Source organism: Homalodisca vitripennis, chromosome 8 (genome assembly GCF_021130785.1).
Source record: "Homalodisca vitripennis isolate AUS2020 chromosome 8, UT_GWSS_2.1, whole genome shotgun sequence".
NCBI lineage: Eukaryota > Metazoa > Arthropoda > Insecta > Hemiptera > Cicadellidae > Homalodisca > Homalodisca vitripennis.
In genome coordinates this window covers 45,558,206-45,575,359 of record NC_060214.1, presented here as the reverse complement: position 1 = coordinate 45,575,359, position 17,154 = coordinate 45,558,206, and positions in this window count along the sequence as shown.

Genomic DNA, 17,154 nt, shown 5'->3' with positions numbered 1-17,154 from the left:
TTAATGTGCATATTCTATGTGGTTATTGTTAACGGCAGCATCTGCCTCAGGCTCCATTTAACCTGGTTTCGTGTCTTTGTGTTGCCTACATTACACAACATAAATCAATTACTGCTAGACTTTGTTTGGTGTACGTTGTTAACTACATTGCAGAGTTTGTAATAAGCCACTTTACAATATGGATTGAATCTATACCAACATAATGGTCTACCAGATAATTTAAATATTTGTTATCGAAATACTTATTTATTTATAATTCATATAAGTATGCCTATTTTATTTGTATGAAACCAATAATTTTCTGTGAAAAGTGTTCCGCCTTGTAAACTAGTTTTATAAATATATTAACTGCAATGATTTCCCTTGCTTGGCTCTAAAAATAGTTTTACATAAATATTATAATAAAATAACTATTTAACTGTGTTTATATGTGAGGATTATTAAAACCAATGACTGAAGTATCTTATAATGTTATACATTACAATGAACAGCGCTTGATAAAATAAGACTCATTAACTTTCATTTTTAATACACATTCATAAAGTAATATGATATAAGTTTTTCTAGGAAACTAATACTTGAAATAGCTTAGCATGAAATGTGTGTAAAATGACGGTTACTTTAATCATAATAACATGTTTCAGCTCCAGATCAATCGCATATCCCTTTTTAGGAAACACAGATACAGTCGTTTCCCTAATTTCTTCTAAAATTTCGTACAGTAATAATATATAAATAATATAATTTTCTCAAATTTTGTACAGTATCTTACATAGAAAATCAATGAATATTTAAATTGAAAAAATATAAGACAACTTTTAAAAACAAGAACGTTGTTCCATTTAATCCACTATTTTAGCGTTCAATTTCTCGTTCATAAGTAATCATTATGGATTAGCTTGGAAAAAACTATTATAATCCTGATAAATGTAAGGTTATGCAGTTCTCAAACCGTACAGTGTGAGTTAAAATTCATTTCCTAAAGAACTTTTCCTAGAGTCAAGCAATGTTCGTTTTCAAACTGTTGATTCCCTAGTGTACCTAATTAGTAGTATCACTGCTTAGGGTTTGTCTAATATCGTCAATTCACAATGTCCTAAAGTGTTGCTCGCACAATTAATTTACTTACATTTTGCTGTCTCACTGCCGAGTACTTTCTTTAGTATAAAAATTTAAAACCGAAACGATACAGGCCGACGAAAATTAACCTTATTCTTCGAAGGGGTTATGGCTTTTATAATGATAAATAATCCTCCCTGGGAAAACCATGCAATGGGATCCAAGCAATCAACTTATTTTTAACGATAGGTAAATTACTAATTGACCGTCAGCGTATTTGGCTGGTGATTGGGCCTCGCACTCTCAAAAACCCCACCGTCGTAGGCCTAGTTCCATCTTGAGACTGCTTCTGAACTCTTCAAGAAGGTGCCAACTTTGGCACCTATTCCAAGAGGTTGATCCTAACTTTCTCATCCTGAATATGTCACTCCGGAGTTAACAAGGAAGGCTTTGTAAGTTGAAGTACAGTAAGATTTTTCTTTAGCTTCTTTTTCTGTTACTACTAATCTTTTAACACAATTGTTATTTCCAGGGGCTTGGTTATCTGATCGATTAAACATATTCATGTTATTCATGTACAAATCTATATCGTAGACTCATTAGTCCACCTTATTATTTCAATTTAGAAGTGGTGCTTCTGAAGGTCTTCTTGTAAATGTTTACGTAATCACTTCTATCTGTTACCGTAATAACTCCTTCTTCTATGATTACTCAAAACGAAAACAACTACTGACCTACATAATCTAAATTGAGTTGAAATATATTGGTATTTGTTTTAGTTAAATACACAATACCGACTAAATTTGCTTAGATGTGAGTATTAAAATTTCACATTTATCACTGCAGTACATTATACCATCATTTGTTTTTTTGTTTGTTTTTTTTTTCCATTTTGGATAGTAAAAGTTTTAGATTCTTTTCTATAGCGATTGAATCAAATGTTTGATTAATTTAATGTTACTAGAAATATATAAATGAAATGGTTGGCACTTCTTGTGTAAATTTGTGTCTTAGAGAATACTTTCACAGAAGTGTAAGTATTAGTTAAAAGGAGAAATGGTACCACACAATACAAATGTGAAGATAAAATACACAGTGAAAGTTATTACATTGCAAATGCAACTGGTAGCTTTCGAGTTAGCGTATTCTACAACGGAAGCTCTCAATTAAATCTATGACCAACGCGGTTCGGTCAATCTAATCTGGGCTTCTCTCGGGCATTTTGCTTTCACCACTAAATATTGCAGCTCACCACTAAAATGTCACGGTGGTAAAACTTTATGTCTATCTACGAAGTATGTTCGTGTTAAATCTTTTTAGGCTATAAATTTATATAATTTAGTTTTTTTATTATGATTGAGTAACTAATCTTAGATAAAATGTGTTTTAATAAAAACATTATAGCAAAATTAAATTAGTTATATTTGTTTTATAACTGCTGTCTTCCACAAGTTTCAAAAAATCTGTCATGTCCTACTTTTATGCACAAATATTAAGAGCAAGAGAGAAGATACCATCTACCAAAATCCTGCCTCAACAGATTAGGAGTCACAGTTTATTGTCAAATATTGTGAATTGTCGTTTATGTCCTTAAACATAACATTAGAGACGTTATTTAGACCACTGTTTCAAATTGTATAGTTATATTAGTCTACAATAAAATATGTAATAGCTAGTGTCACTTATCAGAATGTTTTATATAATTTGCACCTTAACAAAAACGTTAGCCCAAATCAACAGCATCTTTCAGCAATGTATCATTTCACTGATTAGGGTGAAATAAACAAAATATTATGTTTCATTTCCACGCAATATTTATGGAACCGTGTAATTAAACAAATAATTACGCAAATTTTGCATTATTTGAATATGTTTGTCAACTTGCTAGAAAATTTTCTGATTTTTCCAACGTTGATTTTGATTTTCGTGTCAGCCATCTATCTAACATCTGATCAGTATGTTTTAAGTGACTTTTTCATGGCACTTTTGTGCTTTTGCCCCGTTCACATCTGACATATAAAGACTCCGACGGTTTAGACAAGTGTTTCCATAGTATTAAATATTTATTTTATTTTTTAACCTGTTCATTTAAATTTTACTTTTGAAGTCATGTTTTTTACACCTTACATCAAGAGCTGTGTAATATGCCTCACTAAGTTTACATGCATATCTCCATGTGTTACAATATCACATGGCTATTAAAATTATATGGTAGTTCTCAGTTACTGCATACATGTTTGTATTCAATGATGTCCTTATAGCTACTTTAGTTAATTATAATACTATTTTAAACATGTTAGCTGAAGCTCAACTTTCATATCATACCATGTTAGAGGTAATTTTAAATATGTCATCCCCTCTGAGTACTCCTTTACAACCTATTTCTTTAAAAATGAATAGTCTCAAGAAACTTTCGATGTAAAATATTGTAATTTTTATGTGCAAAGGTTTTTTTAAAGTTGTTTTTAGACTATAGAAGGAAACAGGATTTTTCCGGAAATTTGCCCTCGTCCCGTTATAGAAAAATAAGTAACACTACGACTCGAGATCTGTACTCTGATCTCTTCCTCAGGTGTACAACTATCACGATTTCAATTGTACAGGTGATGACATAATTTAGCATTAAACTGCCTAAGAGATTTCGTTTAATAATTTGTAATAATTAAGTATTTGTCACATACAAATTCTGTGGATATGGGGTGGAGGGGTCGGGCTGGTAGTAGGTTTTAAAATACCAAAAAATGTTTAAACAAATAGGTTATACAATAGAATCAACGGTACAAAAAACTATATCATTTTCCTTATTTCGTTAACATGCACTGAAATAGCTATGATGTATGAAGTTTATTGTGTTACAATTTACTCATATGGTTTGTTCCTTAAAATAACTACCACTTGAAATTTTCGTAGCCGTAATATTAACTGCTAAACTGACGTAATTTACTTTTGATTTCACGAAGAACCCATCTCCCCTCTTCTAGGATAACTAGGTTGTGACTGTATAGGCAAAATTATAGTGATATGTCGCTTCCAACATGCATCGGATATAACTTCTATATAAAAAATTCAAACGATTAACTGTATAATACAATTTTAATCTTTTCTACATAGTATATATTGTTTTCAGGTTAAAGGTAAATGTGTACCTAAATCTGTCCTATTAATATTTAGGCCATCCTAATAGCACTAAGTAGCAAACAGTTTTATTTCTTTCTACTCTATTTTTAGGCTCTTTTCTTTGTTACCCCTGTGAATATTCAATAAACATTATAAAGAATTTCTCATTAAACAAGCGCAGAAACAAAGTATTAATCGGAGGGGAACTTATGATATAAAAATATGCCATAAAGTAACGTAAAGTAGTTGTTTTAAAATGAGTGGTATTTTAATAAAAGTTGAAAAATTCTTAATATCTGAACAGCATTTATCGGTCCAAGAATGAAATTGTACAGGATGAGCTATTTATTGGTGAGAGAGTAAACAATGCTGTAAAAGTCTGGTGCTGAGTGCCGGATTTTCACCTTCCTTTGTTATGATTTTCCTGGAAAATGCTATTGTTCCAATTTACACATAACTGCTGTTCATCTTTGTAAATCTTTTGAAAGCCAGCACATGATAGTGTACGAAAATTAAATTTACTGGCCTGTAAAATTGCTAATAAATATGTAGTATTTTGAAATACACAACTTTTAAATTATGCAATAAAATATTTACTAGCGATTTGGTTGCCCTTCTATATAATGCCGAAAGATACCGTGGTGTCAGTAAATAAAAATTAAACATTTTGTTAAAGTAAAAATAGGATTTCCTTATCACATTTCCACTTGATAATTTGCCTTTAATTACAGGCTATAAATTCTAGTTAAAATTTTAAGGAGGGATTTTTAGCAATCAAAGAAGGTTTGAGGTTATTATCGCTAGTAATTTATAAGAGAATGTAAAAAATCCTAAAACATTTAAGAAAAACAAACCTTTTTTGTATTTCACTGCAAAGACTATAGTTTAACGTAAGCAATTCTGCTAGCCAATTGAGTATAATGCCAGCAGTGGACAGAAAACTTTACTGGTTTTTTTTTTCAGAAAACAACAAATTCTTCTCTAATACTATTTTGTGATAAAAAATCCATATCCAATCACGGATCTTAACGTTAGCGTTTGCGGGCAGGTAAATTGAATCAATAGTAAAATGTTTACTTTAATGACTTCCAAACTTTTCAGAATAATATGTATTTTCTATTATTAAATATAGCTACAGTTTAATTATATGAATCATTCCAAATAATCATGGGTTTATACTACTCGTTCATCTAATAATTACAAGATAAGAGAACCCACATGACGCATTGCACCACAGGCTACACTGAGGTTGCGTAAAAATTTCAAAATACATAGTTAATTTAATTAAGTTACATGTTTTACTGTTAGATTTTAGACGTTAAAATGTCGTATGATATTATGTTTAAATATTTATTGATAATGCTATTTCCTAGTTAATTATAACACCATTGTATATACTGATAGTTATTTTCCCACAGCGTAAAACAATAATCACGTACAAAACAAACACAGGACAAAGATGTTGCGTTAGAACCAAAACTGGTGATATGAAACAGACTATATTTACTTTTAGTCAAAAAGCCGGATCAATCCTTAATTAACTTAAATTTTGCTTTATTTCGGTCATGTATATCAATAAACATTAGGCTACTTCTATTTCATAATAAATGTTTAATATATATATATATCCTTTAATAATTTAAAATATAAATTTGAAACCTCTTACAATCGTGATAGAGATTGGGCATCTACTTTTTGGAACAATGTTTTTGTTATGTCACACCAACGGGGGGACGTCCTGCCGAGGGTATCGTGAATATTCTTAATGGAAGCCTATACCTTGTGATACATAATTTTAAAGGTAATAGCTTACTGAATTGAATGCCACAAACCGCATCTCAAAGGAATTATTCTATCAGAAAATAGAGCACTTTTTAGTATTGAAAATTTACTGATGTTCAACAATGTAATTTTAACATGGTTCTTGCCACAAAATGTGTTACACTAATTTTTTTAGCATTTTTTTAAATGTTCAATTAAATAAAACAAAAAATTTCATTTTAAGCTGGTTCTATTAGCACAAATTTGCCAGTTTTTATTACAGTACAATTATGGAAATACTTATGTTATTGATTTCTTATTACAAATAAAAAATAATGTATGCTGTTAGAAAAGTCTTACAACAAACGTTTTACCTGCATTTGGTGTCAAAGCAATTGTTCGAACTGTGTTCCTTCTACGGTTTGACAATGAGCCAATCTTGTGTAAAATGATTCGACAGAGTTGCCTAACATTTCTTCAGTTATCAAAGCAATCTCCTCTATAATCCTGTTTCTTAGGTCTTCCAAATTATGAGGCTTTCTTCTATAAACATTGGATTTTAAATGACCCCATAGGAAATAATCGATTGGTGACAAATCCGGAGATCTTGGAGGACATTCGATTTCTCCTCTTCGGGCCAATCCATTTATGAGGAAACCTTAAATCCAAATACTCTCTTACCTGTCTCCCATAATGTTGTGGAGCACCATCCTGCTGAAACCATACATTATCAAAGTATTCTCCTGATGCAATTTGAATAGCTGGGATTATTTCATTTTGGAGCATATTGTTGTAAAGTTCGGCATTTAAATTTCCATTGATGAAAAAGGGTCCAACAATTTTGTTACCTAAAATTCCACACCATACGTTCAGTTTTTGTGGTTGCTGTGAATGGGACTCAGTAATCCAATGTGGGTTTTCACTAGCCCAATAACGGCAATTGTTGCCTGTTAACATTGCCATTTAGGAAAAAAGTTGCCTCATCAGAAAATAGTATGTTGGTCAGAAAATCTCTATTGTCATCACATGTGCGCATCACAAGTTCACAAAAAACTCAACTCTTCTGTCGTAATCATCCTCACTTAACTGTTGGACTAAATGAACTTTAAATGGGTTTGTATTTATTAATTTTCAAAATCTTACTCACAGACATAGGGTGCATATCATGTTGCTGTGCAGCTTTCTGAGCGATGTAATGTGGGTCTTCAATAAATGTTTGCAAAACATCTAGTGCATGTTTCTTCATCTGTTGCAGATTGTATCCTACCCGACTTTGGCCGATTACGTACACTCCCTGTCATTTCAAAACGCTCAATAGTTTTTGATATTGTTGAAACACTTATGGGATTCCTTTCTGGGAAAGTGTCATTAAACAAATTACAAACTTCCCGATAAGATCTTTGACGATCGCCATATCCTCGCATCATCAACAGAGTAATTCGTTCTCTTTCAGACAATTCCATTAAAATGCCAAATAAAAACTGAACTACTGTAATTAGATAACTTGTTGACAGCAATGCTTCAGAGACACTGATTAACTCGACAGGAATGATATGACCTTTGTCCATTTGTAATTTCCCAAGCTTAGACCTGTCTAGTGAAAGCTCCATGCTCAACAAACTGAAACCTGTAGACCAGATGATTAATAACACAATAATGTTTCTCATAGGCTAGTGACCTTTGTCTCTTTAAACCTTCCTGCTGACTGGAAAACAACCAAGTACAGATTCATAAGTAATCAGAGAAAGTGACTCATAAGTTTTATTCATTGTAATAAAAACTGGTAAATTTGTACTAATGAAACCAGCTTAAAAATAAATTGTTTATTTTATTTTTAATTGAACATTTAAAAAATGCTAAAAAATTAGTGTAACACATTTTGTGGCAAGGCGAGAACCATGTTAAAATTACATTGTTGAACATCAGTAAATTTTCAATACTAAAAATGCTCTATTTTCTGATAGAATAATTCCTTTGAGATGCGGTTTGTGGCATTCAATTCAGTAAGCTATTACCTTTAAAATTATGTATCACAAGGTATAGGCTTCCATTAAGAATATTCACGATACCCTCGGCAGGACGTCCCCCGTTGGTGTGACATAACAAAACATTGTTCCAAAAAGTAGATGCCCAATCTCTATCACGATTGTAAGAGGTTTCAAATTTATATTTAAATTATTAAAGGATATATTTGGGTGTTTTCCAGACATAATATACACCCTATATATCAAAGTAAATCGAATTCTGTTTAATAGAATAATACAGAATTATGACACAAATGCAGAAAGTTTGAGACAAAAGTGTTGAGATATATGGTTTTTAAATATGTCACTAGTTCCATTTAGCTGTTTAGTATACATTTTTATGGGGGTTTGTGTAAGTAATAAACATTTAGTAAAATATACGGCAACAGAGAAAGTTGTTGATCTATCAAAACTATATATCAATTTTTTTTTTATATTCTTGATAATCAAATTGATATTTCTAAATAACATTTATTCTTGTAATCTACCGATGTTCCGTTCTTTCTTAAGACTCTTAAAATTGTTAATTGGTTCTGAAACCTGACATCGCCGCCCGCACACCCACAGCAAACATCAGGGAAGCGCGCGCCCATGGGCGGCGAACGGGATGCCGGATCAAAAAAACTAGGTAAAAAAAAAAGAACACCGTGGTCAGCATACTCAGGTTCATTTACTTCGAAAACACAGGCCTATCCTGTCAATATAATTATGTATAAATATATATACTATAAATTAAAAAAAATAAAAGTGCCTGCAGTAGTATATCTCAAACAATCTCCGTCAGGTGCACTTGCATACAAAAATTAGAAATGCCATAATTTGAAACAAGAAATGCCAATTCCACCCGGTATCCTTCGCTAAGGGCGGGCTCCTAATGAAATCCAAGAAATAACTAAATAATATCTAAAACTAACTTAAAACTAAATAACAAAATATAAACTATATAAATGGCAACAATAACAATATCACAGGGTATCACAGGTGTTGAATAGTAGGTATGTCCATCATGGTGGCCGTCCTTCAGCAGCTAGCGCAAAGGCGAAGTTTCTCTGCGACCACGCATGATGGAGAGATGACAGGATAAAACAATTCATCCCTTGGACCCTGAAACCAGGTTTCAACCTAGTACCCTTTTAAAGTTAATAATAATTAATAAATAGTTGCCAAACAATATAGAATTTAATAAAAGTACAGTTGCCAAAAGTTATATATCAAGAATTTTAATTAAGTTAAATTACCAAAATTTCAAATATCACAGACCAATCAATTACTGATAAAAATTAAAATAAACCTTAATATAGAAGCTGGTAACATTAGAAAACAATAAATAAACAAGATATTCCATTTGAAAGACTAAAACAATAAGTAATAAAGGAATTTATTTGAGGTATACGCAGTAGCCTACCATACGTAACAATTTGGTTCAAACATTTTTAAAACAGGCATTTATTGACAGAATAGGCTCAAAATTGGTGAAAAGCAGGGGAAGGGCAATCTGCACTTAAAATAAAATTCCCCACTCAAAACAACAACCCCAAGGAAAGTTAGAATGAAAATCCCCTCTGTCACAGAACAAAAATTAAGCGTATTACTCTTGGTGAAAAAAAAAAATATAATGATTAGGAAAAAACTGATGGCCAAAAGTAGCAGCCTATTAACAGGAATCTAAAATTTTAAAAATTTGATGGCAGAAGGCCTTAAATTAACCAAGTAGGCTAAAAGGGGGAGTTGTGGCTAAAGACCCGAAGAACGTTACATCTCTCAGAAGGCTTAAAAATTTAGTAAAATGAACCTTCAGCATCTCTCTGGGTTTGTTTACAAAAACTACATAACAAGTGACACAATTACAAACAATATTGGCTGCAGAATAAAAGGAACTGTAACATAAGCCTAGGACTGGTCCTCACTGAGAGACAGAAAATTAATATAAGCTGAAAGAGAAAGGTGAAAACTAACAAAAGTGTAAGAGAAATAATTTGAAAGCCAAATTAAAATTTAGTTAACAGCCAAAGTACTAAAAGTTAATAAAAAGCAAAACTACAATTTGGAAAACCATGTGCTCTTAAACCTTCACAGTTTGAAAAATGAAAATAATCACTAAAATTTAAAAGAAAGCAAAACTTACTCATCAGTGAGGGTCCGTCAACTTAGCTGCACATGTTAGAAGGAGAAATGCTCAGCAAAACTAAACAAACACTTAAATTTAACAAAATAAATTAAACTGGAGCTGCTCCTAACTAGTACAGCACGGCTCGGAGTCTTTGCCACTCTGCCGGAAAGGCCAAACGCCTTCAAATGGTCAGTCGCCTCTGCAGCCAATAAACCACACACACACACTATATATAAACACACATGAGCCGGGGAGATATAGGTATAGAACCGGCTCAGACTCCCCCCCCAAAAGGAGGAACTCCCCTCTGTTAATTTCTTCAAAATGAAGAACCAAACGAAATGCCTCTCCCCCCAATGGTTGAAGAAATATAAACCGGAAACCCTTAAGTCTGCAGAAGGGAAAACCAAGAAAATCCAGTTGGAGGCAAGAAAAACCCTCCAAGAGTAGTGTGGGTACAAAGAAGAACACAGGACCTTGATCAGGAAGAAGTAGCAGAGGTGATCAGGCCTCTGGACCTAAAGCCCTCCCGCACAGACTAAAGAGAAATCACGGATGACTCCGGCAAGGCTTCAGATGGGATATGTTCGCCTTCCTGAAAATCTTCCCGACTGAGATCTCCCAGTCGGGCAGTCACCGGAGTCAGAAACTTCAAGATGCGGTGGGGACCAGTCCACCTGTAGCAAAGTTTAGCAGCTCTATTGTCCACAGCCGAACTGACTGGGTGAGCCTTGCAGTAAACTAGATCCCCCACCTGGAAGGGATTGGCAATACGACCTCGGTTGTACTTCCTCCTTACTAACTCCCTAGCCCGAATGAGATTCCGCCTGGCTGCCTCCCAAGTGGCTTTCACATCGGGAGTACCAGGAGGTGGCAGAAGATCGCTAATTTTCCAAAGTTCGCCAAAGGGTTGTTTGGCGGAAAGCCAAATAATAACTCGAAAGGTACCGCCTTGTGACTTTCATGCTGGGCCGTATTAAAGGCAAATTGGATCCAAGGTAGCTGTTGATCCCAGGTGGTCTGATTTTCCGCATGAAAGGCAATGAGAGCAATATCGAAGATTGCGATTAAACCGTTCGGCGTGAGAAGGCTGAGGATAGAAAGGGGACGTAGTCACATGGCGGATTCCGTGCCCAAAGCAACATTCTTTTAAAGATATTGGAGACAAACTGTGAACCATTATCGGAAACTAAGGTGGCAGGGATTCCAAAGTGTTGAAAGAAATGGTTACGAAGTGCTTGCACCGTGAGCTGCGCGGTACACTCCGCAATGGGAACAACCAAACAAACTTGGAGAAGGCATCCACACAAACAAGTAGGAACTTATTTCCGGACTTGCTACGCGGGAGAGGCCCAACATAGTCAATGAAAACCTTCTCCAAAGGTTTTTCCGCCACCTCAGATGACAAAAGACCCAACTTGGTATTTTGAGCGGGTTTGCTTAGCGAGCACAGTTCACAAGAACGTACTCGAGCTGCAATATCCCGGTCCAATACCTTTCCAGATGAACTGATCCCTAATCTTCGCGATGGTCTTATGAATTCCTAGATGTCCGCCCACAGGAGAAGAATGAAAATACTGAAAGACCATCGTACAAGAAAGCTTGGCAGCACTAACTTAGGTTTTCTCCGCTGCTTGTCACGGCAGCATAGAGCACCTCGGTACAGAAAATAAGGAGGGTGGGCACCTCCGTTTTTTAAGCTCAATTGATGATAGCAGTCAGCTCGGGATCCTTAAGTTGGTGTGGAAACAATGTCCGAAAATGCCAGAGGAAAGTCTAGGAGCACGCCACAACAGGGCGGCTCTGATAAATCCTGGTGGTCGTTGGGTAAGTGATACATCCGTGACAGAGTGTCCGCTATGATATTTTGGGTGCCTCGCACGTGCTGCACTGTGAACTTAAGGGCAGAAATTTGGACTACCCAGCGACCAATCTTCCCGAGCTGACGGGGTGGGCAAGGAGCCAAGAAAGTGCCTGGTTGTCGGTTTCCAACAAAAATTCTTTATGTTCTAGGTAACGCCTGAACTTGTTAATTCCAAACACGACAGCCAACATTCCAGCTCATAAAACAGAACAACTCTTTCTTCTCACAAGGGGTTATAACGTGCGTGAAGCATAAGCTATGGCTGCCGGATACCATCTACTTCTTGCGATAAAACAGCAGCAACGGCTAAGGAGGAAGCATCAGTTTGCAAGACGAACTTACGACTGAAATCAGGCATAGCCAAGACTGGAGGCTGCATCACTGCCTCTTTCAAGCTGCTCAAAAGCAGCCTGTTGCGCTTCACCCCACTCAAACTTGGCACCCTTTTTCCTAAGAGAGTTCAGAGGGGCCGCCACTTCAGCAACATTGGGATGAAACGACGATAAAAATTTATCATTCCCACAAAACGGGCAATCCCCTTGGCATCCTTAGGAGGAGGAAACTCCCTGATTGCCTGGGTTCTCTCTGGATCAATACAAACACCTCGAGAAGAGACAAGATGACCCAGAAACGATATTTCAGGCTGAGCAAAAACTCACCTTTTCAGGATTGACGGTAAGGGCCAGACTCTCGCAGCCTAGTTAGAACTTCCTCCAGATGAGTCAAGTGCTCCTCATAACTCTCACTGTACACAAGCAGTCATCCAGATAGTTGAACACGAACTTAAATTTGACATCATGAAAGATAGAAATCCAGGAGTCTGGTGAGTGTTTTGGGCCCCCACAGCCATGCCCATTGGCACTCGGGTGAACTGGTACAAATTCCAAGGCACACAAAAAGCAGTGAGAGGTCGAGACTCGTGTTTTAGTGGAATCTGATGGTATGCCTGGTTAAGATCAAAAATGGAGAAATACTTGGCCTTACCAAACCAGTCGAAAGCAGAATGCAAATCGGGGAGAGGCACGGAGTCAATTTCTATCTGAGCATTGAGCTTTCGATAATCCAGGACCAATCTGGACTTCCCATTAGGTTTTCGGCACTAGAAACGCTGGACTGGAAAAAATTTGAGCAAGACGGCTCGATAACCCCACTCTTAAGTAAATCATCAATCATATTTCTCAGAATCTCCATCTTGGGCGGAGCAAGCTTATATGGATGGGAACGTACAGGACGGTGTCTGTAAGACGAATCTCGTATTCCAAGAGATTGGTCGTACCCCAGTTTTGTCAGTAAGGACTTCAGGAAAACTGGAACAAATCTGCCCTATGTCCTCAGCCTCTTTCGGCGTAAGATGTCCTAGTTGGTCAGGAGGAGTCAAGCTCTTATCTTCCATCTCTAAGGCAGCAGTCCCCACGAGACTCGACATCAGAAAAGGAACGAGCACCCGCCTGGCGAAAGCAAAGAAAACATGACTGGAGGCCAAATCCAAAATCATGCCAGGTTTTTCCGATAAAATCTGCTCCCAAGATGAAAGGAAAAGTCAGGTCCTTAGCCACCAAAAAGCTCCAATCCCAAGAGAAATAATTAATTTTGATGTGAATCTGGGCACCTACAGATAATAGGTAAAGGTGTGCGTGAAGCAGTCCAGCAGATAAGTGAACTAGGCTCAACCTGCCGTATTAGCCCAGAGGATTTTAGATCTTCAAAAAACGACAAAGAAATCAGGCTGCGGGCTGACCCAGAATCAACCAGGGCCTTTCTGCACCACATTCCCCACAAGCACATCCAGTTTGTGGGCAGGTTGAGCGGGCAGCCCTTACTCCCTGCGCAGCCAGAGCAGCAACCTCCCCTCTCGGCCAACGATGATAAACTGTCCCCAAGTCTATTTCTTTCTGTTTTCTTTCTGTTCTGTATTAAACCAGCTACCCTTTTACCATCAAAATTAGGTACATATTTGCCCTCAAAATTACCTTTAACGGCACGAGTCGGGCTTACTCGTCCGCAAGCTTACTAGTTTTTTTTTTATTAAGTGGACAAAACGGTCTAATATGTCCCACTTGCTTGCAGCCATAACAGGTAGGAGGCTGCCTACGGGAAGGAGCAGCTGCTGGCTCAGACTGCACCGGAGCATGGACCGGCCCCGGAGGCAAGTGAGGAAGATGCCTCGACATGGCCTCCCTTTGATCATCCGCATCCTGAACCCCTCTAGAGATGATGGAGAGGCGGTCCAAATCCGCAAAAGATGCGGGACGGGCTACAAAAAATCAAACGGGAGCGTTCTTCAGGTTTAATGCCCTCCAAAATAAGGCTCACCAACTCCGTTTCGCTCAAGCTCAAGCGCAACACCCGGGCTACATCCCGTAATCTCCCCGACAAAATGGCTCAACGTCTCGTCTGGTGCCTGAGGACGGTAAACGCGTTTCCACCCGCGCTCCCTAAGCGCTCAAAAACCTAACCGGCAGAAGGTCTACAGGCGATACAAAGAACTCCTTAAGATCTCGGCGTGGAACTGTCAAAGGTGGCACCTCTCTTAAGGCAGTCTACAAGGCATCAAAAAGGGGCCTTAATAAAAAACTGCTAAAAATGCATGGCATAAGCATGGCATCTGTCATAAATCTTCCAGTCGAAACCCATGGACGCTCAAAAAACTTCCAGAAGAAATGGATAAGTAAATGAGTGTCAAGTCCATCAACTCTGGGGAAGTGTTGTAACACACTCCCTCAAAGGATGAGCAGTTTGCCAAAGCTAAGAAAAGGAAGGCACAACTATAGATGAAGCCTCACCAGCCGCTTCAGGAGGGCCACTAACCCATCGGAGACATAGTAACTCTGGGAGGCTCGAAAGAAAGAGCCGGTGGATGGTTAGCAAAAGTAATGGTAGTGGGAACCTCCGTTGGAGTGACAGCGGTAAATAGTACCCCCCTCTCCTTCACCGAGCGCACCTCACTCAAACCATCTAGGGCTTGTTTTAATTTATTACTGGCCGAAAAAGCCCAACTTTTAATATCAGAGTCTAAACTAGGAGCCGACATAAGTAAAACTATTCTGTCACGCCAATGTAAAAGCGAGATTGCCAATCTAGCCTTTGCTGACCCGGACATGGAAGTGACTCAAGAATTAATATCGTCTTCCAATTCCTCCATTCGGGTTTTAACAAAACTCAAATTCTGTGTTAGTTTGGAACTCTGCATTCCAGCTGCGTCCCAACGCTATACAAGCCCGTAATTGAGCTCTTAATGCCCTCACATCTGCCTCGGGCTTCTGTCCTCCTCGCCAGGACCTCAAAAACCAACTCGGCTTGCGTAGATGTTCAGGCACCAGAGAAAAAGCCATACCAAACAATTAAGACAAATAAATAAACAATAAACAACAAAGCGTACGCAAAAAAATACTTAGTAACCTAAGTGGACTCAACTCACAAAAGCTTACACTGACGAGGTCCAAGTGAAGAACTCAATACCTGCCACCTAATAGAAGGATACCCTGCAAATATACACTAACCACAACCTACAAACACAGAAGCAATAAATATAACAAAACAACACATTGATAGGAGAAGTAGAGTACAGTTAGATAAATTTAGCGGTTAAGCAATTTAGAGTCCCTTGCTCCCTGCAAAGGTAAGTCTGCAGGAAGCAAGACACTAAAACCAATTCCACCCGTTATCCTGTGCTAGGCGAGCTCCTACTGAAAAAAAAAAATTGTGTACTCTAACACCTCCCCCTACCTAACACTAACCTACACCAACAAACAAAACCAGAACTGAGAGACAGCTGAGAGAGCAGCTAACCACGCTCTGCTACCATTGAAACCTGACATCGCCGCCCGCACACCCACAGCAAACATCAGGGAAGCGCGCGCCCATGGCGGCGAACGGGATGCCGGATCAAAAAAACTAGGTAAAAAAAAAAAAAGAACAACCGTGGTCAGCAATACTCAGGTTCATTTACTTCGAAAACACAGGCCTATCCTGTCAATATAATTATGTATAAATATATATACTATAAATTAAAAAAAAATAAAAGTGCCTGCAGTAAGTATATCTCAAACAATCTCCGTCAGGTGCACTTGCATACAAAAATTAGAAATGCCATAATTTGAAACAAGAAATGCCAATTCCACCCGGTATCCTTCGGCTAAGGGCGGGCCTCCTAATGAAATCCAAGAAATAACTAAATAATATCTAAAACTAACTTAAAACTAAATAACAAAATATAAACTATATAAATGGCAACAATAACAATATCACAGGGTATCACAGGTGTTGAATAGTAGGTATGTCCATCATGTGGCCGTCTTCAGCAGCTAGCGCAAAGGCGAAGTTTCTCTCTGCGACCACGCAATGATGGAGAGATGACAGGATAAAACAATTCATCCCTTGGACCCTGAAACCAAGTTTCAACCTAGTACCCTTTTAAAGTTAATAATAATTAATAAATAGTTGCCAATACAATATAGAATTTAATAAAAGTACAGTTGCCAAAAGTTATATATCAAGAATTTTAATTAAGTTAAATTACCAAAATTTCAAATATCACAGACCAATCAATTACTGATAAAATTAAAATAAACCTTAATATAGAAGCTGGTAACATTAGAAAACAATAAATAAACAAGATATTCCATTTGAAAGACTAAAACAATAAGTAATAAAGGAATTTATTTGAGGTATACGCATAGCCTACCATACGTAACAATTTGGTTCAAACATTTTTAAAACAGCATTTATTGACAGAATAGGCTCAAAATTGGTGAAAAGCAGGGAAGGGCAATCTGCACTTAAAATAAAATTCCCCACTCAAAACAACAACCCCAAGGAAAGTTAGAATGAAAATCCCCTCTGTCACAGAACAAAAATTAAGCGTATTACTCTTGGTGAAAAAAAAAAATATAATGATTAGGAAAAAACTGATGGCCAAAAGTAGCAGCCTATTAACAGGAATCTAAAATTTAAAATTTGATGGCAGAAGGCCTTAAATTAACCAAGTAGGCTAAAAGGGGGAGTTGTTGGGCTAAAGACCCGAAGAACGTTACATCTCTCAGAAGGCTTAAAAATTTAGTAAAAATGAACCTTCAGCAGTCTCTCTGGGTTTGTTTACAAAAACTACATAACAAGTGACACATTACAAACAATATTGGCTGCAGAATAAAAGGAACTGTAACATAACCTAGGACTGGTCCTCACTGAGAGACAGAAAATTAATATAAGCTGAAGAGAAA